The following is a 27,039-nucleotide window of genomic DNA, read 5'->3' as shown; positions in this document are numbered from 1 at the left end:
AAATTGTGAGTTATGAAGCCAGAATTTTGAGATGTAAAATTGCGTGATATGAACTCGCAATTGGGAGTTAAGTCAGAATTGCTGGATATAAACTCACAATTGCGAGAAATAGTCAGAATTGTGAGATATAAAGCTTTTCTTTTTAATATACATAAGCTTTATTTATATATCTCGCAATTCTGACTTTTTGCCTTCTCGCAGTTTCGAGTTTATATCACGCAATTCTGAGAAAAAAGCCAATATTGCAATTTAAGTCAGAATGTGAAAGAGAAACTCACTTTTTTATCTGGACTTTATCACTCGCAATTATGAGTTTATCTCTCAAAATTCTGAGAAAAAAAGTCAGAATTGCGAGAGATACTCTCAATTGGGGGAAAATTCAAAATTGTGAGGGGAAAAAAAATTTCTTTTTTTTTTTTTATTCAAGGGCAGAAACGGGCTTTCATACTAATTTAACTGTTGTTAATATTACAATTAATGTTAAGAAATTTCGGTTTAAGACATTTGTTTGCACTCATACTGGAAGTATAAGTTTCCATACTTTTGTAGTTAAATAGTTTGTCTAGTGGCAGCATGTCATTTGCCACTTGCATGAGGAAGCCACTGACAAGCCTATTGTTTGTATTGTGATGCTCCAGAAGATCCTTCTATCTATCAACAACAAACACAACATGGTTCTCCGAGTATGAGAATCTCCTCAGGCTGAAGCAAAAGGTGTCCAATGCTTAAACACTATACATCATCACCTGACAAGCCAACTGACCCTCTGCTCACTAAAGGAATCGGACGCTGCTAGAGAAGTACCTAGTGAAGGGAAATGTTTGCCTCCCTAGCTTTAAAATGTCAGATTTATCAGTCCAACTGCAAATCGCTCAGACAGTGTATTTTCTTAACACTGATACGTATATCCATGTATCCTGTAGGGCCTCTGATGGGCTGTGTTAAATTCTGGCTTATCTTATCTTGTGAGAGTCTTGTGAGTGTTCATTTAGGAACTCCCTGTAGAAGCCTAGAGCAAACATTCCAGGGAAAAGGCAAGCCGTGAATTCTGAAAAGGTTTTTCATTGCCCTGACACTTCGCAGCACAATCTCATCTTATCTTTGCAGTTTTAAAAAATTCAAGCAGTAAATAACTTTATTTACAGACAAAATAAAAGTGGTGTTGTTGTTGTTGTAATAATAATTATTATTATTATTATTGAATTCTGTAATTTTTCAAGTTAATAATTTTATTTCAAATTAATAATTATTAACTGTAAACGGCAATTTATTGTATTTTTTCAGGAATGACATTTTATTTTATTTTTATTTCATTTGTTCAATTCATTTATTTGTCATGTACTTGGCAGTTGCTGAAAATGGTCTCAAAGCAATACATCTCAACAACAATTTATTTTATTTATTCACATTTAGTTTAGTTTTCCCTGTACCTGGTAATCGTGGTCTCAACGCAATATATCTCAACAGCAATTTATTTTATATGTATTATAAATGTATTTTATTTTATTTTTTACTGTACTTGGCAGTCACTGAAAATGGTCTCAAAGCAGACGTGCATGAGATCATAACAATGTAGAACTTCTCCTGACGGCCTCCTTTAGAAATAACAATGGCTAAGTTGTGGCTTTGACAGACTAATGGTATGTTGGAAAATATGAGCTTCGTGTGACGTTCTGTTAAAAATAGTGGTCCTTTACGCACCGTACTATCAACAAGCCCTCAAGACAGGCGTTGAGGAGGGGTTGATTAATGAAGACCTTGTCTGTTTGACATCCTTTTTCCTTTCACACTTCATAGCTTGAGCTCACAACACCTCCAAACCCCAGACTGCAAGAGTACCAAGAGAGGACTGACATGGGCCACAGAGGGTTTTCCATGTTAGTTCGTTTAGCTTGATACCATTTAAATCTCTAGAGAAGACAAGCTCGGCCACCTCTTAGTGATTCAAACCAGACTTTGTGCCAAACTGAAGCTGCTATTTATTGTACTGTTTACTAAAATACACATGTTGGGAAATCGTACATCTGTGTACCAACTGATGGATGAAGTCGTGCCGTGGTGTGAGAGAATTAAACTTGTGTATGCGTGCATGAGAACAAGTGCCAGTGGTTTGCTGTTGAAGGTCGCTGTTGGTAAAATGTACCAATATGCTGCACGCAAGTAGCTGCTTTTTATCCTTGTTCCCCTTTTTTCCTCAGAAAATGACCCCTCCCTTCTAAACTGTCGTCCCTGAGGTTATTTTACTCCCTGAACTGGGATTCAGTCATCTCCAGATCTCATTGCTTTCCTACAGACAACGAGTGGCCAGAACAAACTTGCAAATTATGACTGGTATGTGTTGATTTCTTGATGAAGTCCAAGAATATTTCTGGAGCCACACCAGGAGAATTTGCAGACTGCTACTTGCTTCATTAGCAAAAAACTCTTGACATTGATGTTGAAACTAATACCTTTTGAATTCAAGTAAATCATTGAAATAATGGAATATAAAGGGCGGTAATGATTTTAGGATGCCGTGCTGTCAAAACCATGTTGGGAACGTTCAGGAAAAACTCACCTGACCTTCTCAGGGGTTAAATACATTTAGTTTTAACCCAACAGCTTTAGTACTTGCACCAACAAAGGGGCAAGAACATGATGAGAAGACTATGTGTGTCTTTTCTCTTTTCAGAAGCCTCTTTGTCCTTCATTTGTCTTGGCATTCCTGATGAGGAGATTCTTCTGTTTACCCTTAGCTTTGCCTAAACATTCATCCTTTATGGTCTGTTGAACAGAACAAACCTCTTCCTTTTTCTTTTTTTTTTTTTTTTTTTTACCTTTTTAAATTCAGAACTGGTTCACCAGCCTCCGTACGACTCAAGTCTCCCCATTGCTGTCACCTGCAGTGACCCTTACCAAACCAAATCTGGAGTTGTTTCTGGAAGTCACCTAAGTGCTAATTCTCATTAATGCCCCCATTTAGGCCAGCACTGCGGGTCTCTAGCCAAATACTGCCGGAGGATATTTTGCTTTCCCGCTCATAAACAATGACATTCAGTCTGAGGGGGTCCGCGCATTGCCATGTGTGCATTTATGGTCTTTGCGAGCAATCAGCTCTGTTTGAAATGGCAAAGAGAAGCTCATGCATTTTAATACATCTCATGGCGTCAAGCAAGAAGGAGCAAACACAAAACAAGGCAGAGGCCATTTAAAGTGAAGAGTGAACTCTTATGACTGTGGAGAAGAAAAGAACTAGCATTAGTCTGTATGGTCAAGTCTTGAAGATGAAAATTTGTCTTCCTGAGGCGGTATTGGATGGAAACCCTTATGGGGGATGCCATCATATTGTTGGGAACATTCCAGATGTCGTTCATGTTAGATATTATCTCCTCACTTGGAGATTGAGTTAAGCTTTTTTTCATTACTACCAGTACATCCAACCATATTACCAATGTTCTCTAAACCTAGAAAAAGTAAATTTTCATTTACTCAACCTTATCATTCCGAACCTGTATGACTTATTTTCTGGAAAATGAAAGAGGTTTTCAAGAATGGACATTCATTGGAATTCAATGGTTTCCAAAATGGAATTTGGTCCTTTTTAATTTCAGTGCAAGGACAATTTTGGACAACATTTATTGTATGTACAATTGGGGCTTTCACATCGCATACTTCTAGGAACTAGCCAGCAAGATCTTTCCTAGAGAACCAATTTCCCCTTCGAGCCGTTTTCCTGGTTATATTTGCACCGGCAGCAGGAACTCTAGAGCGGCCAACAGCGTCGTCTTTATTCACGACAATTATGAACATCAATAACCAGAGAATGGAGAATGCCATAATCGGAGCTGTTGTGGGTTTTGTGATATCGAAGATGTAATGTAAACGCACACTTATTGTACATCACTGGTAGTTTCTGTAGAACTGTTTTTAACCCTACTCTGAAGTAGGAGCTAATTTAGTTCCTAGAACTAAATACGTTCCTAGTTCCTGCGGTGTGAACACACCAAAAAGTGATTACTTAAACGATGAACTATGAAAGTTTTGAAAACTATGGAACTATGATTACTTCGGTGCATTTTTAAATTTTTTTATTTATGTTTAATTTTTTGGTCAACTGTTCCTTTAGGGTAGGCCTATTCGTTGAGCCATAGCGGAGCATGTTTGTCTTTGTTCAAGTTCAGCTGCAATGTAAAGCTGAGCCTTGACAGATAATAGCCTATATGGATGTGAGAGTTCGCTCAGACCTAACTTATCTAAGAGCATATGTCGCTACACACATGCAGGGTCAAAAGTCATTAGCTCTTCTCACATCTCCAGTGATGTCATTCCATAATAAAAACCCACTGACTTTTATTGGAAACCAAAGATATGGCACAGAGACGCCACCGCGCTATGCAAAACACCTTGTTTGGGCCCTACACCATTTTGAGGGCACATGCAGTTCTACTTATAGCTCTATTAATGATCATTATACTCCTTTCCAGATGTTCCCCTTGTTTAATGTTGCATGCACATGACAATTGACTCCACCAGCTTGGCTTGGATGCAGCCCCACCACGTATTTGTGCTTTTTTTTTTTTTTTTTTTCCTTTCCAGACCAGTGCTAAAACCTGTGAAGGTTTGAGTATATTGGCCTTGTCAGTCAACAGCAGTGCAACGCATGTCTCAGTTCGACTTGTTCATGCCTTGGCATAAATCTGCATGGGAGTCTTAATGGGAGATCCAAATCGCAGGAAAGGCCCCATGCTTGCTAATGGATGACGTAGAAGGAAGTTGGATCCAGTATTTGGTCTGGATCGCGTTGGCTCGGGACAGTGCTGGCAAGGTGTTTGGAGATTATTTTCTCCATAAGGTTGTGTTGTCTAAAAGGGTTGAAGGAGAAACACTAGTGTGGAGCTTGGCCTGCTGTCAACGCCATACGGTCTTGGCAGTGTGGTGATGTGAAGCCAGCTGGCTCTGGTATTAACTGTGAGTGAAGGGAATCGTTTGGGTCCTGCGAGGATACGTTCACGCACAAGTAATCCAATCTAAAAGCTGGGTGGTCGCTAATGTACCATTTAGATGTATATTCTTCTTTGAAACATCACATTTAAGGTTTTTTGGGGGGTTGTCTAGTGCCATGGCTACTTCACATCTGATTCCATGAGCAAGAGTGATCCACTGGCTTTTGGAGTTATTCGACTGCAAAGGCTTTGCTGAGCCACAAGGCTGATGTAGAGCGGATTACATGGCTGCTTGGGAAAACACTTGGTAAATCGGAGTGTTATCGACTGTGTACACAACCAGTGAATCTAAACCTTTCAGAAAGTCTGAATCCCACGGTGCGGTAAACAAAACAGCATTTAAATGCACCAAGTTTACTGCAAGCAGTATAGTTGGTCAAATGTCTTGGCTGTGGAAAGAAGTTATATTTACATGGCTTTTTGAAGCACAAATACATAAATCTGAATTGTTTTCAATTTACTTAACATGTTAGACCAATATTATTATCCCAAATGTCCAAACTAGCATTAGCTGTCTGAACAATTTCATATGGAACATTTTTGCTTATTCCTTAAAGATTTACTAGCCCAGCATGCATGTATTTTTTGCGTTATCATCATTTTTGAGGTCTGTGGGTTACCCGAGGTTTATGTGACCTATATAAACACATTGGATATATTTCTTAGCTTTCACATGATTTTTCCTTCAGATGCAAAAGTTGCAGTGTTTACTTTGTGAAGTGTCAAATAACACTATATACATATACATACATGCATGCATGCATGCATGCATACACACACACACACACACACACACACACGCAGGGTCAAAAGTCATTAGCATTATATATATATATATATATATATATATATATATGGTGATTTGTTAAAGGGAGTCTGATTCCTTTAATTGAATCATGTGGTGCTGTGTTTTTGTTTTTTATATAAAAAAAAAAAAAAAAAAACCTTGGTCACATGGCTCCTATCATGTATCGTACTCTAAAGTTCCAATAAAGTCGTATGTAGGCAATAGAGTGCTGTTTCGATAAGGATACAGTATAATCGTGTGTCCAAGCTCAGTTCATAATCATTTAGAATAAAAAAAAAAAAAAAATTTTTTTTTATTTATTTATATATATAACGTCCTTTGCATTAAATTAAGTAGTCAGGTTTAATTTAAAGTTCCTACTATTAATTTTAGTCTGGCTCATGAACAAAAAAAAAAAAAATCACAATGGTTTGGTGAACCGTTTCAAAGATTGAATGAAAAGATTCAAAACAATGATTCATTTACAAACCTGGCATTGCTAAAATGATTACAGATTAACATTTCTTGTTTCAAATGCTAAATTTAAGAAATCTGTTATTGGCTGATTTAAAAATTGTCAAAAAGTAGTGTTATTGAGGCCCATTAGATTTATTTATTTATTTATTTTTAAATGATGGACTAAAAAGGTCTGGTACAATTAGGCTAACCTACTGTATTAAAACTCTTGAGTGAAATGTGATTGTAAAACTTGTTGTTTTGCAGAACGTATGATTTTTAATGTATTTTCCAATAAGCTTTTTAATTTTAAGTCAGTGTATATGCATTCAAAGCATTCCTGTTTCAATTCAGTTATAATATTTTGTTTCTGCATAGTTTTTAAAACCAAGATAACAGCTAATACTTTATGTACTGTACTGAATGTTTCCTCTGTAGCACATTGTAACCCATGTGCTTATTACAGTAACTGATCTGTTGCAATATCAGAAAAAAATGAGAATTTAAACTTATGAATTCACAGGGATGAGTGAGCCTTTCTGTAGTCTTCAGCAAACAGGATGTGAGGTACAAAAAGTATCAACTGCATTATACTGAGATATGAAAGGACTAAGAGCCATATTGTTGTCTTAGCTTAGAATTCTGATCCACGTGGGTGGCAAAGAAAATCTTATTCTTGGCCTCAACAACTTATTAACCCTTGTGGGAGTCTTGGTGTGTGTTCTGTGAAACAGCAGCTCCGAAGACGTAAACCTACTTGATGATGCCTATCAGTACTTGTGGTACTGTGACTTCAGGATCATGCATAACACTTGCTACGGTTACGCCTATCGTTTACACTACTCCGGCGTTTTCGAGGTCGAAAACGGAGACTTTTAAAAACGCTGCAGACCCCGTTTTAGTTTGAAAACTCCGGGGTTGCGTTTCAGTGTGAACGGACCAAAACTGAGACTTTTGAAAACGATGGCATGGCTGCCCATATTCGCTCTGTGTATCCTTGACAACCGTGTAAACAATAACATCATGCTCATTGTTGTACCCATAGATATGTGTTGGTAGAATCCCCATTCGACCGCTCCAAGCACGTAGATGTGTCCGCCATCTAAATAATAGGGAATCTACCTATGCTTATCTATGGTTGTACCAGCATGAATGGTCAGCATGCGTTTTAGGTTGTGTAGTGTAGACTGAGATCGTTTCTGAAACGCCAGTGAAAACGGGGATCGTTTTCATTCTAAAACACTATTTTTAAATGAAAACGCACTACTGTAAACGGGGCCTAAAGCAGTCAAAAGGCTTGTATAAAAATTAAAGACCAAACTTTTGACTTCTGTGGGGTTTTAAGTGCTCATCACCAGGTACTCAACAATAAAGAGGGAAGCGGTACTTAATTTTATAGACAAACTTCTCAAATGGACCAACATTTGGTTGCCATGAAGATGATCGCTGATTCCCTTTTTCCATCCTTAGCACAACATAAACACAAATCTCAGGTTCCATGACTAGGATGGACAACAAGCCGCAGTTGATGGATTTCAAAATGTTTCCCTCCTAATTCTGTGGTGTATCAATGTCCAATGCGGACAGAAGGGGAATTTTATTATTTTGTCATGGAAGAAACCATTGCCTAGATCTGAATGGAGGCATGGAGACAGTACAGGCCTAAATTGGCACTTTGTGACTGGAAACTTACCCAACACAGACACTCTTCAGTAAGTTAAAGTTCAATTAAAGTTCACCAAATGACTGTTGAATGATGTTTAGAAAGGGAAGTTTTTCTGTGCTGTTTTATCCTAAGTATATGAGTGTAAGAAACTTGTTGTAGCTTGTTGTAATTGTTTAATCTGTAAATTTCTCTTTGGATTGGTGACCTCAGTGCTCTGAGATCCTATGTTGGGATTGACAAAGACTCACAGTTGATGGCTGTCTTGTTTTTGGCTTAAAGGAATGTGCTTTCTTCTGAGGAACTCGAGAGATGTACTGAAGACCCATTTTTGTATGTACAATGAAAACCAATGGGGTCCAAAACTGTTTGGCCAAAAAATACCTTTTTCAAAATCTTTTCTTTTCCACAGGAAAAAAGTAAGTCATCAGGTTTGGAACAAATTGGGGGTGAGAATGATTCTTTTTTTTTTTTTTTTTTTTTTTAGTGGATTTCTTTAATTCTGTGGTGTATCAATGTCCGGTATAAAGAGAAGGGGAATTTTAGTCTTTGTCATGGAGAAACATTGCCAATTTAGGCTTGCACTATATCCCTCAGTCCACAGCACTGTCTAAACATGCAAGATCTGAATCAGCCCTCCACATCGGCTGGAGGAAATCACCTGGAAAGCAAGCATTCTGGCTGGCTGCTATCTACAATGGAGAATGAAAGTAAACAAGTATGATAGTCAGCAGGAGAGGAAGGGAGAGAAAAAACTAGATTTATCTGTTTTCACCGTTTCACCGAAAACACGGGCCATCAAGATCTCTTTAGGAGGACGTGGGCTGGTAAAACAAACGTTCTTTTTATTTACTTCTCTCGTTTTCTGGTCTGAAATGTGGGTAGGGGCTCCAAGATGGTGGTTGGGTTGGTTTCGGGGTTGAGAACTACCCCATCAAGTTGTCATGTGAAGAACTCAGTAACTGGTAATAAGGCAGCGAACCATCCTTCTGTCCAAGATCGAGTGCAGTGTTTTGGCTCTTAGTGGCAGGGGTGAGGCCAGACGGTCCTTCCTTCATGCATATGCAAGCACATCCTGAGAAAGAAACTTGGCTGAGTGTCAGACGAGCTCTACAAAAGATTGGTGCTTGACAAGAGGCTGAGCTCCCTGCCAGTCAGGAGGGTTACAAAGTGGAACAGAGGGCCTCCGCAATGTTTGCTAAGATCTAAAGCTGTTCTCTAAAGCACTGTTTGCATTTCATTCACTTGCACAGCTGAAAAGCACATAGCTTCTCTTTTTTACCTTCCACTTCCACTGTCCTTCCCTTTTCTTTCTCTTTTGACTCTACGAGGTGTATTCTGCCATTTGGTCAAAGAATGTGTACCAGAGGAAATTATGTGGTCTAACGGGATTATTAGTTGGTTTGTTCCAAAGCACTCTTTCACACCAGTGGTGTGCAAGCAAGATCACCCGCTTGCAAGAGGTTTTCCTTGCACTGCCCTTTTTTTTCAGCTAGCAACAATTCTCATTTTTGAAGTCAGGTAAAACTGAGGGAATATCTATCAATCAATCAATCTATTATAACTGAAAGAAAAAAAAAAAAAAAGAAAAAAAAATACTGAAAATAAGAACACAACAAAATTGCTATTTCTTAAAGGGATAGTTTAAATTTAAACTTTTTTTTAATTCTGTCATGAATTACTCACCCTCATGTCACACAAATGAAGATATGTTTGATGAAATTTGAGAGCTTTCTAACCCTGCAAGGTGGTAAGGACTAGGGGTGACCCCGAATAGTGTACGATTCGATGCTTCGATAGGAGGAGCCTGATTCGAATCCCAATCTCACAGTCGAATATTCGTGGGGTGTTGTGATCATGTCATTTTGGCTATATGAGGGTGCTCAAATGTCTCGATTTCATGTAGAACTACTTGTTTTCTCCCAACAAGTTAATACACAGCATATTAAGATAATGCTGTAAATAAGAATCTGAAAAGGAAGCTTTAAATAAATATTTTAACGTGCGTGAATAAATCCAACCACCCCTATAGATTTAAGTTTCACTTTCCATAATCTGTGACTGTGACCAACAGAGGAGCATCTTGGCAGCAGAGATTTAAATCTTTAACAAGACTCAAATTGACACAGGCAGAGTGAAAGACTGGATTTTTTTTCTTTTTTCAACTAGGTAATTTCAGCTGGTTTATATACTGTATATTGTGTATATATTTATTGATCTCGTGTAAGATGCATTTGGTTGAGTTGCGCTGCAGCAAAGCACTTCATTGTAGTACTACGGTGATTATCTCTTCAGTGCAGAGCGCGAGCAGTACAAACAACAATGCAGAATATGAATAACTATGACTGGGACAGTCATATACATAACATTATAATGAGAACACTATTATAATAAAACGCTGTTAATTTTTAGTTTAGTTGCTGACTTACCGTGTTTCTGCACGTTGTTGCGTGAAGAACGCGTCCACAAAAGGAGCTCATTCAGAGCTGCGCAGACACATTCATGTATTCATGCATTTTGTGCAGATAGCCTATAAGTCGTTGTATATGACGTTGTGTTGTATAAATAATGAAGCGTATTCTATCTATGAGATAAATGAGTTAAATCCCATTGATTAAAAACCTGCTATCAAATGCTTCATTCTACTGGTCATCTTCTGCGTGCGCAGCTCAAAACAGAAATGCAGAACATTAATAACTTCAGTCGTTATAACGTTATAATGAGAGCACTATTGTAAAAAAAAATGTTGTGAATTCTTAGGTTTCGCTGATGTTTAATGCTATCTTTTAATCAAAACATAAAACATTATTTTTGTATCTGTGAGGCATCCCTTACACATTTTCCCTCTGCATTAACATCAATTATGACTGACGAATGTCTGACTTGACTCTTGGTGATGTATTTTGCCCCCTCCCCCCCAAACATATGATTCCACTATCAGTCCACTATCAGCAAGATTCGAAAATTCCAATTTGGCTATGAAAATCCTTAGTTGGGGACACCCTAGTAAGGACATAGATAAAATTGTCCATCTGACATCAGTGGCTCAATCATATATTATGGACTATTTTAATGATGTCCTTACTACATTTTTGGGCCTTTATTGTGTCAGTTGTGTTGATGTCTATGCGGGGTCAGAAAGCTCTCTGATTTCATTAATTTGTGTTACAAAGATAAACGAAAGTTTTACAAGTTTGGAACAACATGAGGGTGAGTAATTAATGGCAGAATTTTAATTTATCCCTTTAAAAATAGCAATTTTCTTGTGTTTTTGTAATTATTTATATAGTATATTTGTCATTGATATATGCTATAGTGTGTCAATGTCAGTAATACTAAACAAGTCTGGCGCAAATGAATTATTTTGAGAATTTTGAAGGGGTGCTATTGAGTAAATGATCTCCAGACAAGAATGCCAGATGGTTATGACAACTATGTGAGATTCAACACAAATGGGTTCTGTTATGCATTTATGGATACATTATGCATTTCTGTTTTGGGTTACATCACATTCTGTCTGATTTTAAGTCATAAAATTTAATGCGGCTTCCATATCTTTGTAAATTCATGGCTGGTTTCAGAGGAAGCTCTATGAACAGTAGCCATCCTGCTGAGATGAACCTGATCCAGGTCAAGCTCTCATTCCTTAAATGGAGAACATTTCTTAGCTGCTTGTGGGGGAAAGTGGCTGTCAGTGGGGGTTAGAATAGGATTTCTTGTTCCTCTCACAAACTGGCTTTTTTATGGCTGTCAAGAGGTTCCTCTTTGGTCATTGTTTATTGCCTTTGTTTAAATGGGCACCCAATTAGCACTGAGATGACAGCAGATCCCCACCAGCGCCTTTTAAGATGCAGAGGGCTTCCTGCTCGTAGATGGACACACACGCACACAAAGGCTGAAAATAACCCTGGCCTCAGTCTTAACATTAGGCTGTGAATTATTTTAGGTAAAACAGACGGATCTATTTTGTTTTTGAAACAGAAGCAACAGAGTTATACCTGTCCTAAATCAAGGCTGGTTATCTGCCAAGTGCCACTGGAACGGCTCAGATAAAAGCACAATACTCCCAAACACAGAGGTATTACTGGAATTTGCACCTGTTGCAGGGCAAGACGTGTGATCTGTTGCAGTGTCCTAAAAGTTGACCGTTGCTGGCCACGGCATTGCAGTTCACATTTGGTAATAAGTGACGAGTAGAAAATGGCCCAACATGGATGGATGGGATTGATTGACTGAATGATTTAAACATGCAATTTTAGATCAAAGGTACCAGAGTTTGTTTATCTTGTTTATATATTTATTCATACTTATTCATTTTTTTCAATTAATTTTTTCTTAACTTATTTATTTGCTTTTTTTTTCACATTAAATAGATAAGATATACGAACAAACGTTCATATCTTTAATATTTAGTCAGTGTATTTATTTTTTCAATTTTTATTTATTTAATCTAAGTACAATTTAAAGAATTTATTTAAAACATGCCTGTTAAATAACAAATATATTAAATTTATTTACTTTTTCGTGTTAACTATTAAAGATACTAAAGTTTGTTCAGCTCATTTATTTATTCATTTGTATTTATTTTTCTTATTTATTCTGAGTAAACAATTTACATTTTATATTATCCATCTATACTATTTAAATTTAATTTCTTTAAAACTTGTGGGGTAAATGTCAATGATACCATTTTATTTGTTTGTTTGTATTCATTCATTCATTCATTCATTCATTCATTCATTCATTTTAAATGACATTTGAGATTTTGATTTGTTTTAATTGCATTTTAAATTAATGTGCCACCTCATTTTGAATGATGCATGATGCTTCTACCATTTTCTGTAAAATTCTTTTTATTTTTTTTATTTTTTCCCAGACGAATGTCATCAACAGTTCAAATTATTTCACTTTCCTAACTAAACATACATTTTTACACAAGTTGTTGAGCTGACCAACCCCCTCACCATCATTTCATATTATCTCACACACACATACACACACACGCTGTGACGAGGACCCTTAAACGTGGTCATTCTCAGAGCGGCAGCTGCGTCCATTCTCTGAGAGGCCTGGGTGCAGACGTCCTCTATTGTAGCACAGGGCCATAATGTCCCCTTTCAACTGCCCCCTTCATAAACAGCCAGGTGTGAGCACGGTGAGAGGGGAGGGAGGCAGAAAGCAGGAGGGGTTTGCTGGCACTCCGCACAGTTATTTTCATTCGAATGCCCCCTCATGTTGGTAAGAAGAGAGGACTCATAAACATTATAAATACCCAGTGATGTGATAAAGCCCAGTACTTGAGCAGTTGTTGTTTAGCGGTAATGCTGTGTGGTAATTATTTCCTCTAAAAAAAGGAAGGGAGCCGGAGGCTAAATTAAAGAGTTCCCTTCTCTCATGCCAATCACAAATTGCCAGACTCTTGTCGCTTCCTCTACTCGAAGGCTGAAATTAGAATTAAAAAGCCACAGCCATTGGCGTCTTTTCCCACCACCCATGGATGGTTTCTGCACAAAGAGAAATGTGCTTGTATTATATATATTGTTTGTGCATTCTCTACGTGTGAGGTCTACCCTGTTTGCATAATCGATTACATGTCAAAACTTATAGCATTGAGAATAATTTATACCTTTAGCCCATATTCAATATTATTCTATAAATCTGCAAAACTAACGGTCTGTATTACAATGTATTAATTTGAATTTTGCGTCATGTAAAGACTTTATTCGGAATACTCAGTGTGGTTCAGTACAGTTTGTCTGCAGACTATTGAACTATTTTTTTGTTGTTGTTGTTAATTTGTTTGTTTTATAATGTATTTTACTTGTGGATTTTAAATTAGTGTTTTAACTATTTATTGAACTTTTAAATTACATTTATTTAATTCTACATTGAAACATTTATTTTATTTGTTGACTGACTTGATTTGATGGACTAAATTAATTTATTTACTAACCGTTCATTTACTTATTTAAAATTTTGTTAACTATTCATTTAACTTTTAATTATATTTGGTTTAATTTTATAATATTTATTTATTGAATAAATTTTTATTTTAAACTTTTTTTATTTTATTTTAAACTTGAAGTTTATTAACTCTTTATTTGACTTCTAAATTAAATTTCAATTCTGTATTCGATTTCATATTTTAAAATTCTATATTTCTTTTGTTTATGGTAGTTATTCTTAACAGTAAACATTTAACTATTTATAAGTAAATATTGATTTAAATTAGAAAATTACAACCATGTTTCAATGCCTAGTTTTGGTTTGTCATCAGAGGTTCCAGCTTTTATCTCGTCTTTAGTCCTGGACTGCCCTGAACTGTCCTTTTGCTCTTCAGCTGCATTTAACCGCCCTTTTCAAATCTTCTCCTTATCACTGCCCCAAGCAACCTCTAAGGTTGGCCTGGGGGAGGGGGAGTGTTATCAAGATAACTATCCACCCCACACACCAAACATTAATTCTCTCTGTCAATGACCTGCTCGCGGCATGCTTTTAGGGATTATACTCAACCAGCCATTTCAGGATGTCGAAGTGCGGACAGGGCCTCCTCACATGAGGATTTGCCTTTTCTGTCTGGTTCCTGCTTTTCACCTCTGGGCCTGAGAGGATTAAACTGCTTCCGGACGCGGAGCATTATTTGCCTGGGATGAGAAACCTAGAGGAAGTAGCTGGGATCTAGTGATCCCTAAAGACGGAAATATCCTATCAGATTTGATACAGTTTTGAAAACTTACTGATAAGTTTAGTGTAGTTTCTGTGTAGGGCAAGCAAAAGTTCAAATGAAGTTCACCAGTGACCCAGAAGGCACTTATGATGGGAAGATTGCGGCCTTTGTTGAGTCTCATTCACTATTAACCTTAAATGACTATTAATACATTTTTGTCCAGCAGAACAGGCACAAATGCTTATATATATTTTTGAAAACCTTTGTTCCTATGAATCCACACTGCAGTAACTGCCGTTTATTAGCATTATACAGAGCTAAACCATCTTCATATATATATATATATATATATGCATGCATGTATGTATGTCTTGGATGAGAACGATAGACACCCAAAGCCTTATATTATTAGCCTTTTACCATTGGTGACCTCTGCTCTGACCTTTTACTCTACCTGTGTAAGGATCAGATGTAGTCTACTCTAGGGATGGGATGATGGTCTGTGAGAATTAATGTAGCTATATTTTTACTCTAACCTGACAGTTTTTCACTTCAGGAATAAAAGCATTTACATAATACATGTATGGATTTGGCTTTTATCCGAAGCAAAATGTGTAGTCAAAGTATACATTTGCTTCTATAAATAAATAGCGAATAAATAAATTGCTTTATTTATTTATTCTTTTAAATCTGTTTTCTTTGTTTCTCTCTTTCTTTTTCTTTTTTTCTTTTTTGATTTAATGTTAGATTATTTGTTTCTTTTAGATTTTATTTTATTTTTATTTATTTTAGATTTCAGTTAAGATTTATTTTTCAGGTTTTTTAAACTCATTCTTTTAGATTTGTTTCTTTCTTTTAGATTTTATGTTAGATCATTTATTTCTTTAGATGCATTTATTTAAATTAGATTTCAGTTTAGATTTTTTATTTTTTTAAGGTTTTTTTATTGATTTATTAAATGAGTTTTTTTTTTTTTTTTTTTTGTAGTATAGCATAATATATTTATATTATTTATATGAATTGAGACATGGGCATGAGGGTCTGTAACCCCTGATTTTCATAAGATGCCAAATGTCTTTTCTTGGGGAGGGAGGTTTGCAGGAGAGGAAAGTTATGAAAAAATGTATAGAAATGTGGGCCACCAGTCCTGAATCCATTAGTCTGCTGTCAGGCCTGATAACCTGCTAATGTATGACTTCACATAAAAACAAAAGAGTAAAGCTGTAGAAATTTAGACACAAGTGTTTATCTTCCCCTTTATCTCTCGTCGCCTCACTGAGGGTATGATTTACAATTTTCATCTGTCATAAGTGCTCAGTTTGTGCTCTTGCAGTCTGGTTTTTAGCTGAACCCCACAAACGGCGCCAGAGATCAGATCGAGTCTGTCATTTTATATTCAAGCGAGCTTAATCATAATGACTCCATTTTTCTTTTGGATTTGGGTTATAAGTGGCATGTAATGTGGTTTATCTTGCAACAATATCAACAAATTAATAGATTCCTTAGTATCTAAATCTATTGACTTTGTGACTGTTCATAGTAGTTTATAATGACAAATAGAAAAATTTATGTATCTGACCTAGTTTTTATGTTGTCTCATTCCTAGAGTCTTAGAGGATGGGAGTTTTCTTGTCCTGGAGGAATTCCTTTCTGTCTTCCGCCCTTCACTCTGACAATGCAGCGATTCAAAGCCTGTTTCATTGGAGATAGTGGTTCACACTAATGACCCTTGCTTGAGGTGCCTTTTTTGCAGTGGAAGAATGCAGCAGAATCTTTCTCTGTCTCTCTTGCAGCTGCTTCCCATCTGCTATATATGCAAGATTAGTATCGCTTTATTCTTACATGTGGGGCTAATAATTTACACATGCTGTCATGCCACACTGTGCTTTACTGTTTCTCGAGTGCTGAGATGCTGAGCAGTGACAGAGCCTGAGGGGACCAAGGGATCTTAGAATTCCTGAGTGCCACTGAGCATGCTAGGGGCTTTACAATTCCCAGGACAGTCTGGGCGACAGCCTGTCCCTTTCACCCAATACATCACTGTCGTCGTTCATCAAGACGATGGTCAAGACAGCTTGGAAGGTGAATCAACCTAAAGTTCGAATGAAAAGTGGTAGGGAGAATATTGAACAGATAATGGCTAATTGACTACATCCAAAAAGTAATGACGCATGAAACTATGAGCATGCATGTCAGATCCGTGTCACGTTCAGCAGCGGCAGCTCTTAAGGTAATAGCTGCCAAATAACATAAGCTAACCCAGCTGCTGTGATGTCTGTTAATGAAAGAAAAAAAGGAAATCAATAACCTTTGTAACTTTAAGGATTCATCTATATTTAATTTAGAAGTTAGTGTTTGATAACTTTCGATTCAATTTCTGTATATTTCCTACTTGCTGAAGGGCACAAGTAAATATGACATTTATTATAATGTGTTTATGTGAAAATTTGTTTTTGAAGTTCACTTAAATTAAAAGTTATTTTTTAAAGTCTAATAAATGTTAAAATTGATAGCTCTTAACCCTCAAAGACCGAGACAGCCTCCTGCAGCTAAAAATAACTCGTTCTTAAACGTTTAATAACTTTTGAACCGCTAATTCTATATGAATGCTTTAAAAAGTGTTGTAAAGTGTTGTTTCGGAGATATCTCATTTGCCTTATTTGGATATTCAGAGTCTCCGTAGTGTACGTGATTATGTCATCACATTTTGAGAACATGCGGATCGATCCATTTATATATATATATATATATATATATATATATATTTATACAAATAATTCTTATAGTTCATATATCATTTTCGTTTTTTTTTGTTTTTTTCTGTTGCACTCTGTATATTTCTCACTAATTTTGTGTGTAGTTTGTGAATCATTTGCACTTTTTGTATTTTTGTGGCAGAAGACAATTTGTGCAATTGTTTTCACTAAATAGCTGCACGGTTTGTGTTTGTTGTTGTTCATACGCAGATTGAAAATATATTTCTCTGAAAAAAAAAGTGTCACTTTTTTTATTGTGTTTTGTTATATAACACTGATTCCATTTTTTTTTTTTACTCCCTATACATTTTTTGGACATCTATTTTAATAAAATAAATAGACCTGTTTTTCATTGAAAAGCGCCTATAACAATATTGTAATAAATGGCTATAACTTGCTTAGGGAATGTTATATGTAGACAATCTTCTTTGGAAGTGTAACTTTCTAAAGAAAAAAAATCCAAACTTCAGGAGTTTCTGTTTGAGTGCACAGTAAAAAACACCCAATTGTTGCTTGTGAATTGCGTTGAATTCTTGAAATTCAATCATTCTTAGAGAAAACAAAAGGAAAATTGGGACTTTAAATTAGCTGGACTAAAACAATTTCATACAGACATCAGTAGTATTGCTATCAGTGATACTTGCCTTCAATCATAAAAAAGCCATTTAAACAAATATTAAAATTTTGTCTTTGTTGTTTCTACATTAATTTGAATGTTGAATGTGAAATTATTGCAATATAAAAGCATATTTAAAAAGGTGGGATTAATCATGATTAATTTCAGAAAAAAAATGTGCGTGTTTTTTTTTTTTTTTTATTTATTTACTTATTTTTCAATCAATTGACAGCACTAGTTTTTATAGAAAATAATCTCAATGGGTCATTTAGTTTGCTGATTTTCCAATATGAGTTGAGTAATGTCATGTTATAAACTGCTTTACATGTAATATGTTTCAGAAAAGCTAATGTACTTAACCATGCAGAAGTTTTCTGGCCCAACATGACTGAGGGGCCCATATTGCGGATCCAGATGATGGTTCTGATAAAGACTCCAGAGGAAATGACTTTTATATTCGGTTTCAAGCTCGACGGGCAATGAGGGCCTATGAAACCAATACACTGTTTGAAGTGTTAGTCAATAAATAGCCCGTGAACTCATTCCCTGATTGCACATGGCAGCCATGTAGCCTAGCAGCTAAAGTAACACTCTCTTCTGACAGTTGTTTCAGCTTAAAGCTGAAAATGGTTATTGCTTGGGATCTGGAGGCATTTATAGATACTTTGGTCCAAGAAAGTACTTGACAACGCACTTAATTTTTCTGGCAAGAGGAACCATCCGCGGAGCGGTCAGTCTGGGACATGTGCGGGCAATTAGCTTGAAGTTAGCTTTCCCGATCTGAGAAACAGGATTGTTTTGTCAAGAAATAAAGTATTAGCTAAGCAGCTGAACTGCTATTAAAACATGTGATGGTTTCCTTACATTAGCAGGTCTGTTACTGGTAATTATTCAATCCAGTGAGGCATGAATCCCCCTTCACTCTCAGCACAAAATGATTGAGACAGATATGCAAATAGTGGTTTAATGTCATTTTGACAGTGTGTAAACACACTTTGTAATAACAGGGTGAAATTACTCTGATTCAAGTTTCAATAATTGAGGTTCCACCCCATAGTTATTGGTTGATTAGAGCCACATGACACTTGTCTGTATAGTGATAATTGCGTTAACTAGCAACCCGCTTTGATGTCGAATCTCAAAGAACGGTGCTGATGAGCTTGACAATGGTCACCGCTGTCTGGGAAATCAAAGTGGTGCAGTTAGTTTGCAATTAACTTACTAGTTTACCTTTTGATCTGTGTGATGTTCTAGTCTGATGAATAGCATTCAGTGATGTTTTTGAATAGCTGTTGAGTTTTGGTACATCCTAAATGAAAACTCATTTTCCTTTGGGATGTGTTCTGTCTTTGACACCTAAGCCTAGCCGTTTCATGTATGTTGGCGATAAAGATGTGGGTATTTCAGGATAGTGATGGGGTTATATGCTGAGATCAGAGCATGCTTGAGGTCAAAGCATTAGGCAGCTGACTCTATAAAGTCTTTGATCCAGAGCGTGGCTGCATTGCGCACGTGCTTTTGGCACTTGAAACCGTGGAAGACAACACCACGAATGTCATTTATGTTTAGAGCTTGTTGGCGCTCTCTCTCTGCCCCCCTTGGCCCAAAGACACCAAATCTCATCCAAGCATAATGAATGAGACAAATGAACCAAGTAGGCCCCCTCTAGCTGATATACACACACACAAGGTTCTCGCTGCACCTGTGAGCCTCATTTAGTATTGTAGATGCGAGAGGGCCCTTGCAGGGGAGAGGGGTTAATTCAGTGTCCCTCTTTTGTGCGTTGGGAGGGGGATTTTTTTGGTTTTGCTCCGGACAGCCTGAGTGACCTCCTGCAGGGTCTTTAGGCTTATCTGACACAAGAACAGTTCGCAGTGTCCTATTCTAGAGGCTTCAAACATGAAATCCCAAAGATCCTTAAAGGGCTAGTTCAACCAAAAATGAAAATTCTGTTTTTAATTACTCGCCCTCATGCCGTTCCAAAATTGTACGACTTTCGTTCATATTTGGAACACAAATTAAGACATTTTTGACAATTTCTTTACTACCTTTTTGGGCCTTGAACGTGCCAGTTCCGTTGCTTTCTATGCAGGGTCAGAAAGCTCTCAGATTTCATAAAAAATATCTTAATTTGTGCTCCGAAGATGAACGAAGGTTTGGAACGACACGAGAGTGAGTAATTAATGACAGAATATAAATTTTTGGGTGAACTAGCCCTTTAATGATTGTGTGTTAGTCTATGGATTCCATACCCGAAGATTTTATCTTATTATAATAGTCATTTTATTTTTTGATTCATTTTTGTTAGATTTTATTCTATCTCACAAACCTCCTGCAGTTCCCTTGCAAAAACCTCTAGGTGCTTGCAAATGCCATTTCCAAACCCCTAGAAGTTTGCAATGAAACTTTAGAGGGTTTGAAAGACATAAATGAATTAAATACTGTGAAAAAAATCCAATAAAACGAAACTTTTTATTTATTTATATATATATGGCCCTGTAAGAGTACACAGGAAGCATTGGGGAAGGAGAGAGGACTCAAATATGGGTTTTCTCACGAGACTATGACTGACAAATTAATTGAATTTTAAAAATGTAAAATTTAAAGATGTTACTTATATTTTGATAGATACTCAAATTTCCCTTAAGATCTCAGCTGGGAGTTTGTTTGTCTTGGGGAACAACTTGTACAATTAGAGACATTTCTTGTCAGTGATCAGTGAGACCACTGAATAACAGGGTTGTTTGCCCCTTCTTTTCCTCAAAGGCTTTTACAAAATATCTGGGGGTGGGGGTTGGGGGGCTTGCTTTGGTGTTTGAGGTGCGGCATGTACTAAGTGTGTAGTTGTAATGGGGTGGGCCACACTTTGTGAATTCAGTCAATCTAATTTGAGCTCTTCCCCTGAAGCCCTCATCCCATTCCCCTTTTTTCCAAACCTCATGTGAACCAAGACCGGGGGTTTCTTGTGCCCCTGTTGAAAATAGTCTTTGTTGCTCTTAATCTAATATCCTGAGCATTTAAACGGCAGTGAAAACGAGAATCCTGCTAAAATGGTGGAAGTATCTGTTTTCACCCAATAGTTCCGCTGAATTCGCTGGCCGGAAAATAGATCAGAGCGAGTCTCGCAACAGCATGCAAATGGCGTTAAGATGTGATGAATGCTTTTGCTGGAAGTTTGTGTCCGGTTGCATAGGAAACCCTTTAAAAACGAGACTCTGTTTGATTACACGCTTGATGAGTAGAAGGAAAAAAACTGTATTTCAAATGTAAGTGCTCTCAGACCTGAGTCACACTGTTCTTTCCACTGTAAACATTAAGCAATGCTAAAACTCATCTGCTGGATCTTATTGACCCTTCCAGTCTCTCCTGAAACTGTTATCAGTGTAGTACCTCTTCCAGACTGACATCGTTAGCATAGGAAAGGTGAAAAACATCTTGTATTAAAGGATGGGCATATAAGATGTGCTAGTCTTCTCAGTGGCTACCTGATGACGAGTTTGCGATGTTTGTTTGATTTGGGGCTTTTGAGGGGCTTGTCACGAGTGAAGATTGATCAGTGTTTGAGTTTGGTCTGGCCTAACTGAAACTTTTACCAGGTGTGAAAGCAGCTTTAAAGAATGCTAATAGGTCACTTAGCAGCCTTTGTTTTCATTTCCTCAACTGATGAACTTAGTTGCTAATATAGCGCTGAAACCAGGGTTAGCATGTTTATTGAGCTGCAGATTGATAAGGCAAGCCATTTTCTGTTGACATTCTACAAACATGAGGATAAAATTGACTTTTGATTGTCAGTGTGCACCAAAATTAAATTGTTTGTTTTTAGAATTGTTTTTCTAGAGTCCTGTGGGTCCAAAGGGTCAATGGCACGACTTCTTTGTCTTGTTTTATCCAATAAGTTATTCACAAAATACATCAAAATTTCAGTGCATGCATACAATGACTTTGTTTCGGAATGAATTTATTGAAAATAAATGTAAACACACAAATAAGAAAAAATACATTACCCTTTTTTTAAGTAATACATTAGTTACTTTCCTGATATAATGAAGAAGAAAAACATGCTTCATTAAGGACAACCTTTAACCTTTTTTTTTTTTTTTTTTTTAATATATAAGGCAAGGTTATAAAATGCAAAAATGGCAATGCAAAAAAGAAAAAACCTTTTTACTTGGTTACATCGCATTTTTTGAGCAAGTTAAATTCAAACATTTGTTGAACTTTAGTTTTCAACAATTTCTCAAAACCAACACCAGTAAACAGATTACATTTTCTAAGAATTAGGCACGTTTTATATATATATATTATCAGAAACTCTTATCTGCCATTGTCCCTAAAGCAAATGTTTAACTAAAATTTAATAGAAAATAAGCTATTAACACTGAGTATTTAGTCTAGCTTCAGATAAATTACAGTGAAGCTATTTAAATCCAGTATAGCATAACAAATGGCAGTAGCTAAAATGAATGAAACTAAATGGCGCTAATGATCCTGGCTCAGTCTCTTATCTCTGGAAAATCTCTTTCTCGCTTAACTTAAGGCAGTAGATTGTGAAGAACAGGAATGTTGCCGAGACAGCTGAAGATTTATAACGGGGAGGTGTGAGTTGAGCAGACGTAACAGTGTAGTGCAAACGGCAGTGCATTGAGGTCTATGCAAGACATTCTTAAACTGACCACACTTCTTCTTTTTCTTTTTTTTTTTTTTCTTTTTTTTGTGCAATTGGCTTTAGAGGAAACTACATTACAACTATGTGTAAGTGAGATTTGAGGATCCCCAGGCTGCTTCCATGGGATTCCTGTGAGCTACAAGTGGCAACATAACTGTTCAGAGACGTGCTGCCCTCCCTCCCTCCCTTCCTTTCTCATTCACATTCTCAATCCCCTCCCTCCTCTTCTCCTCTCTCTCCTCCCTCTCTCTCTAAATCTCAGGTTACCGTGGCTGGAGTTTTTAGACATCTCTGACTAGTGTTTCCCTTATGTCCTTGTCCCTGCCTCCAGCCTGGGAAGAGCCACCCAGTACCCTCTCTGATTGGACTGGGTAGTTTGTCTTGACGCACCACTGTGCTGAGTGCTGGAGGACGTGTTTCAACAGATGGTTGGGGTTAGTGTGTGTCATCACATTGGAGAACGGATTAGAGGAGGAAGGTTGTCTTCCAGGAGCAGTGTGGTCCCCACAAACACTCTGAGGAGCTCAAGAGCGAACAACCCACAGCGAGAGAGATCAACCCTATGAGCAAGACTGACATCCAGGTAGTAACACTTCTGATTCTCCCTCTTTCCAACTAGTTTGATTTTCCTCTGAGCGTCTGGGATTTTTAGTTTAGTTGTATTGAATGTTTTTTTTGGCTGTATCATTTGGGTCTCTCGTGGGAAGCTGAAGTGCTGTCAGCTTTGGGATTCTGTGAGAGATTTCTGAATGAGAGATTGTGGGTTCTGAATGACTGGACGGACGTCTTTTGCATGTTATGCAAGTTTTAATGAACTATCTAATTGGATTTTGACTACCTGAAGATGACATGCAAACCTTGATTTAATTGCTATCTTGCTGAAAAGTTTAAATGAATATCTCACTACAGATTAAGTATCACCTTCAAACTGTGCCAGTTATAAATTCTCTTAAATTTGATTGTAAGTGCTTGGTCTAAGCTAGATCTCCTGCAGCTTACAAACTTTAACTTGCCTATATATTTACTCGAATTCATTTTGAGTCTGAGCCTGCACATGTTGCCGGCCAAACACAAGTTTAATGCATTCGAACAGCATCAGTCATGTCTTGCATTAAGCTGACTCTGTCTTCATTCTGAACAAATGTGGCATTACGAACATCTCCTGGACCAGGTTGCAACATATGCAAACCAAGGTTCAACTCAAAAGAAGTCATGCCACAAATTTCACTCAACTCCAGTAAACCGAAAAAAAGGGAGACCTGCCAATGAAGAACTAGATGTCTAGCATTAATATGTTGCTGCCGGGCATGTATACAGCGTGAGGTGTTTGCTGAGGGGACTGTACAGCTGTAAGGGCGAGGGGGGCAGAAGAATGATGCCAGGAATGCCACAAAGATAGAGTTGTGTGAATGATGTTTATTTACACACATTAATCAGCCATGTCAACATCACTCACTCACACGCTGAAATTCATTTGAGAAAACCACAAATACATCAGCACCAGTGTTGAGATTTTACAATGAAGGCAGTCATTACCAGTGACGGCTGCGGGATTATGAAGGGACGTGAATTTAGGAACTAATTTCTTTTCGTTCAGTGTTTTCATTTCTGTGGATGTACAGTTATGCCTTATTAGTTGCTCTAACTTCATTAGTGTTTGAAAACTCATTTGAGAGATGACGCTTATGCAGACATTACCTTTCGTTGAATCAATTTAACGCACAAGTGGATCTGATTTAATGTGAGGTTAAAAATTACCTTGCCAAATCAATCTTGATGGGGTGCATTAGTAGCCAAAACTGCTTTTCAGTACGTCTTTCTTTTACATGAGCCATGTGTAATTAGGTGTTGTAGCTCTGAGGTCTTTGAGGAGATCTGAAGTAAAGTCTATGTATGGTCTCAAACCCTTGTTTAAGTTTGAACGTAGACAATACCCTTGACCTGTTCATTCTTTGTGAACAGAGCCATGCCATAAACTTGTCAGTTAAAGCTCTTCATCAATCACTTGCTCCAGGTGCAATTAGTTTTAAATGTATGAGTCTGCTTCTCATTTCCATGCACTGTTTTAAATCAATGGTACCGTCAAAAAGGAAAGTTGTCAATTACTCACCTGCATGTTATTTCAAACCTGTATGACTTTTTATGGATTGCAAAAGGAAATATTGTTAAATGTCCTGGCTAATCCAGGTTGTCAAGCTCCAAAATCATGAAGCAGGTACATCCAACTCATGAATTACATTCTAAATCTACTGGAGCCATCTGATAGCTTTGTCTGATGAACGGACCAACATTTTGGAGCTTAACAGCTCGAATTCCTATTTAATTTTTTCATTGGAACACAAAAGGAGAAATATTTCATCTCTTTTTCATATAACGAATGACATGCGTGTTTGGGATGACTTAACGGTGAGTAAATAATGACAGAATTTTCATATTTGCGTTAACAGATACATGATCTTGATCCCCGCATCTTTTAGAGATTTCTGCGGTTTTATGTCAAAGTCTAAACAGCCGCTGCAGCTGTTGCGAATAATTTGCAGTTCAAGATTTGGATCTGCCAACACTAATATTTTTTCAGTAGCTGTTCCGTCTTTTGGAGCGTTAGACCGGGGATCAGCTGTACCGTGAGAGTGGGACCATGAGAGAGCATGAACTCTAAAGCTCTGTGTGTGTGTGTGTGTGTGTGTGTGTGAGAGAGAGAGAGAAGTAGGATTCGTATTGAAGACCAACTTTGGAAAAATTTTTGGTGATTTTTGAATTTAGATTTCAGTCTTATTGTCAATGACCATTTCATACTCTGTGATTTTAATATCCTGTATGGCTTCTCAGTTTTCCTAAGGCTTTGGACATGTGTTAAGTATTTAACCTCCTGCCATTCGTGTTCACTTACCAACTCAAATCAAAAGCAGCGGGAACCCTTGTGCCACTGCGCCACATGGCTCTTGTACTGTTTATAAAATGGCTCTATGCTTTTAACTAGTTGCCTTATATTCACTGCTGTTATGTCAAACAAATCACAGTTGCCAGCATGCTGGACATTTAACAGCCTTGTATGTACGGACCTTTCTGTCAAGTGCTGGAAAAATGGCAGCATGTGGAGGTGACCAACGGTGCCAGCTGTTCCCAGGATCCTCTGAGGAGCACCATTGTGTTAGTTGCACAGCCATTCCCACCACATGGACATTAAAAGTCTTGTTTAGATAGGCAGTGAGAGAGGAAATTGAGCCACACTGTGTAGTAGCTGTTTATCTCAGCTTAATAATGGTGTTCCTGCAGGAAGTGAGGTTGTAATTTAAAAGGGAAGGGTGGGTGACAACATAGCTGTAATTGAGAGTTGACAGTGCTTGGTGTTGTCTTGCTTATCTGTAGCTCATAGCACTATTTTATGGTCTTTAGTTTATGATTTCACTGTGAATATCACTGATCTCTCTTCAAAGAGTGCAGTCATTGATGTTCCTGCTTTAAGAACTTGTGAGAAAAACAAACAGAACAAGCTCTCAATAGTGCCCCCAAGTGTTTATAGAGCATCACACTATTGCATCAGGGTCACGGTAGGCAAATCCATTTCAGGTTGCCTAGATTGCCAAGATTTGGGGAATCTCTAAGTAAAAAGGACAGTACTGGAAGGGCCTTTAAAGAACTTGAGGCTACCAATGGTTCCTCAAGTCAAAACTTGAAGATGATAAAGGTTCCTCCTCCAGTAATTCCATCGGGGGGAAAAGTGGTTTAAGGCACTTGAAATTGTATTTTGAGGCAACTTCAGAAGGTATCTACGGGTTCTCAAAGATTCGGGCAATGGGTCAATCTGAGGAACTCCAAATGGTGTCTCCATATACAGTATTTAACTTTTTTAAAGATGCCCTCTGCTAATAATTTCTAGACTTAGGTGCTACTTAGACACCTAATTGAACCCCTTGGGGTAATTACAATTGGTAAGGTAATAGAGCCAGTCATTATTGATCTTCTTCGTTCACATTGTAGCTGGTTAACAGGAGTAGAGGCACAGATGTTTAGCTGTTTTTTGGCTTGTCCAAAGAATGGACAGTGTTAGGGATCTTCTGAGCACTCAGGACTGGGTGACTCTGGAAGAGTCATTGTGGAGGATTGGAATGGACTATCCAGGTCTGAAGAAAAGTTAGGGCCTTTCAGTTTTGTAAGGGGAAGTTGAAAGAGCTCGGAAGCTTTTGCCTAGGAGGAGGTCAAAGGACCCAACCACCATTGTGCCGCCCCAAGCCCTTTCTTGTATTCTTACACTTTTTCAAGTTACATGTTGCTACCGCGTGCAATCTCACACAAACTAGCTTGTTCTTACCAGCCTATGGATGGCATTCTCCATGCCAATTCCGCTGTACAATGTTCTAGAGAACAGGCAATCCTATTTAAGGTTGAAAGAAAAAGGGCCTGCCTATATCACATGCAATTAAGCAGCCGTCAGGATGCATTGGA

The 27,039-nt window shown here is 37.5% G+C and overlaps 1 protein-coding gene across 8 annotated transcripts in view; it reads left to right on the top strand.

Moving 5' to 3' along the window:
* Positions 1-27,039, top strand: part of sulf1 (sulfatase 1) — a 97,679-nt gene that overhangs the window by 29,730 nt on the left and 40,910 nt on the right. For 5 of the 8 annotated variants that reach the window (XM_058765768.1, XM_058765772.1, XM_058765775.1 and 2 more), the window contains exon 2: positions 22,856-23,176. The exons of 1 other annotated variant lie outside the window; for it this stretch is intronic. The gene's annotated coding sequence lies outside the window, so the exon portion shown is untranslated. The remainder of the gene's footprint in view (positions 1-22,855; positions 23,177-27,039) is intronic. 2 more of the 8 variants (XM_058765770.1, XM_058765769.1) reach the window with 2 other exon arrangements.

This window comes from Onychostoma macrolepis, chromosome 24, assembly GCF_012432095.1.
Source record: "Onychostoma macrolepis isolate SWU-2019 chromosome 24, ASM1243209v1, whole genome shotgun sequence".
NCBI lineage: Eukaryota > Metazoa > Chordata > Actinopteri > Cypriniformes > Cyprinidae > Onychostoma > Onychostoma macrolepis.
The sequence above is the reverse complement of the archived record's forward strand: the minus strand, read 5'-3'. Positions and strand labels throughout refer to the sequence as shown.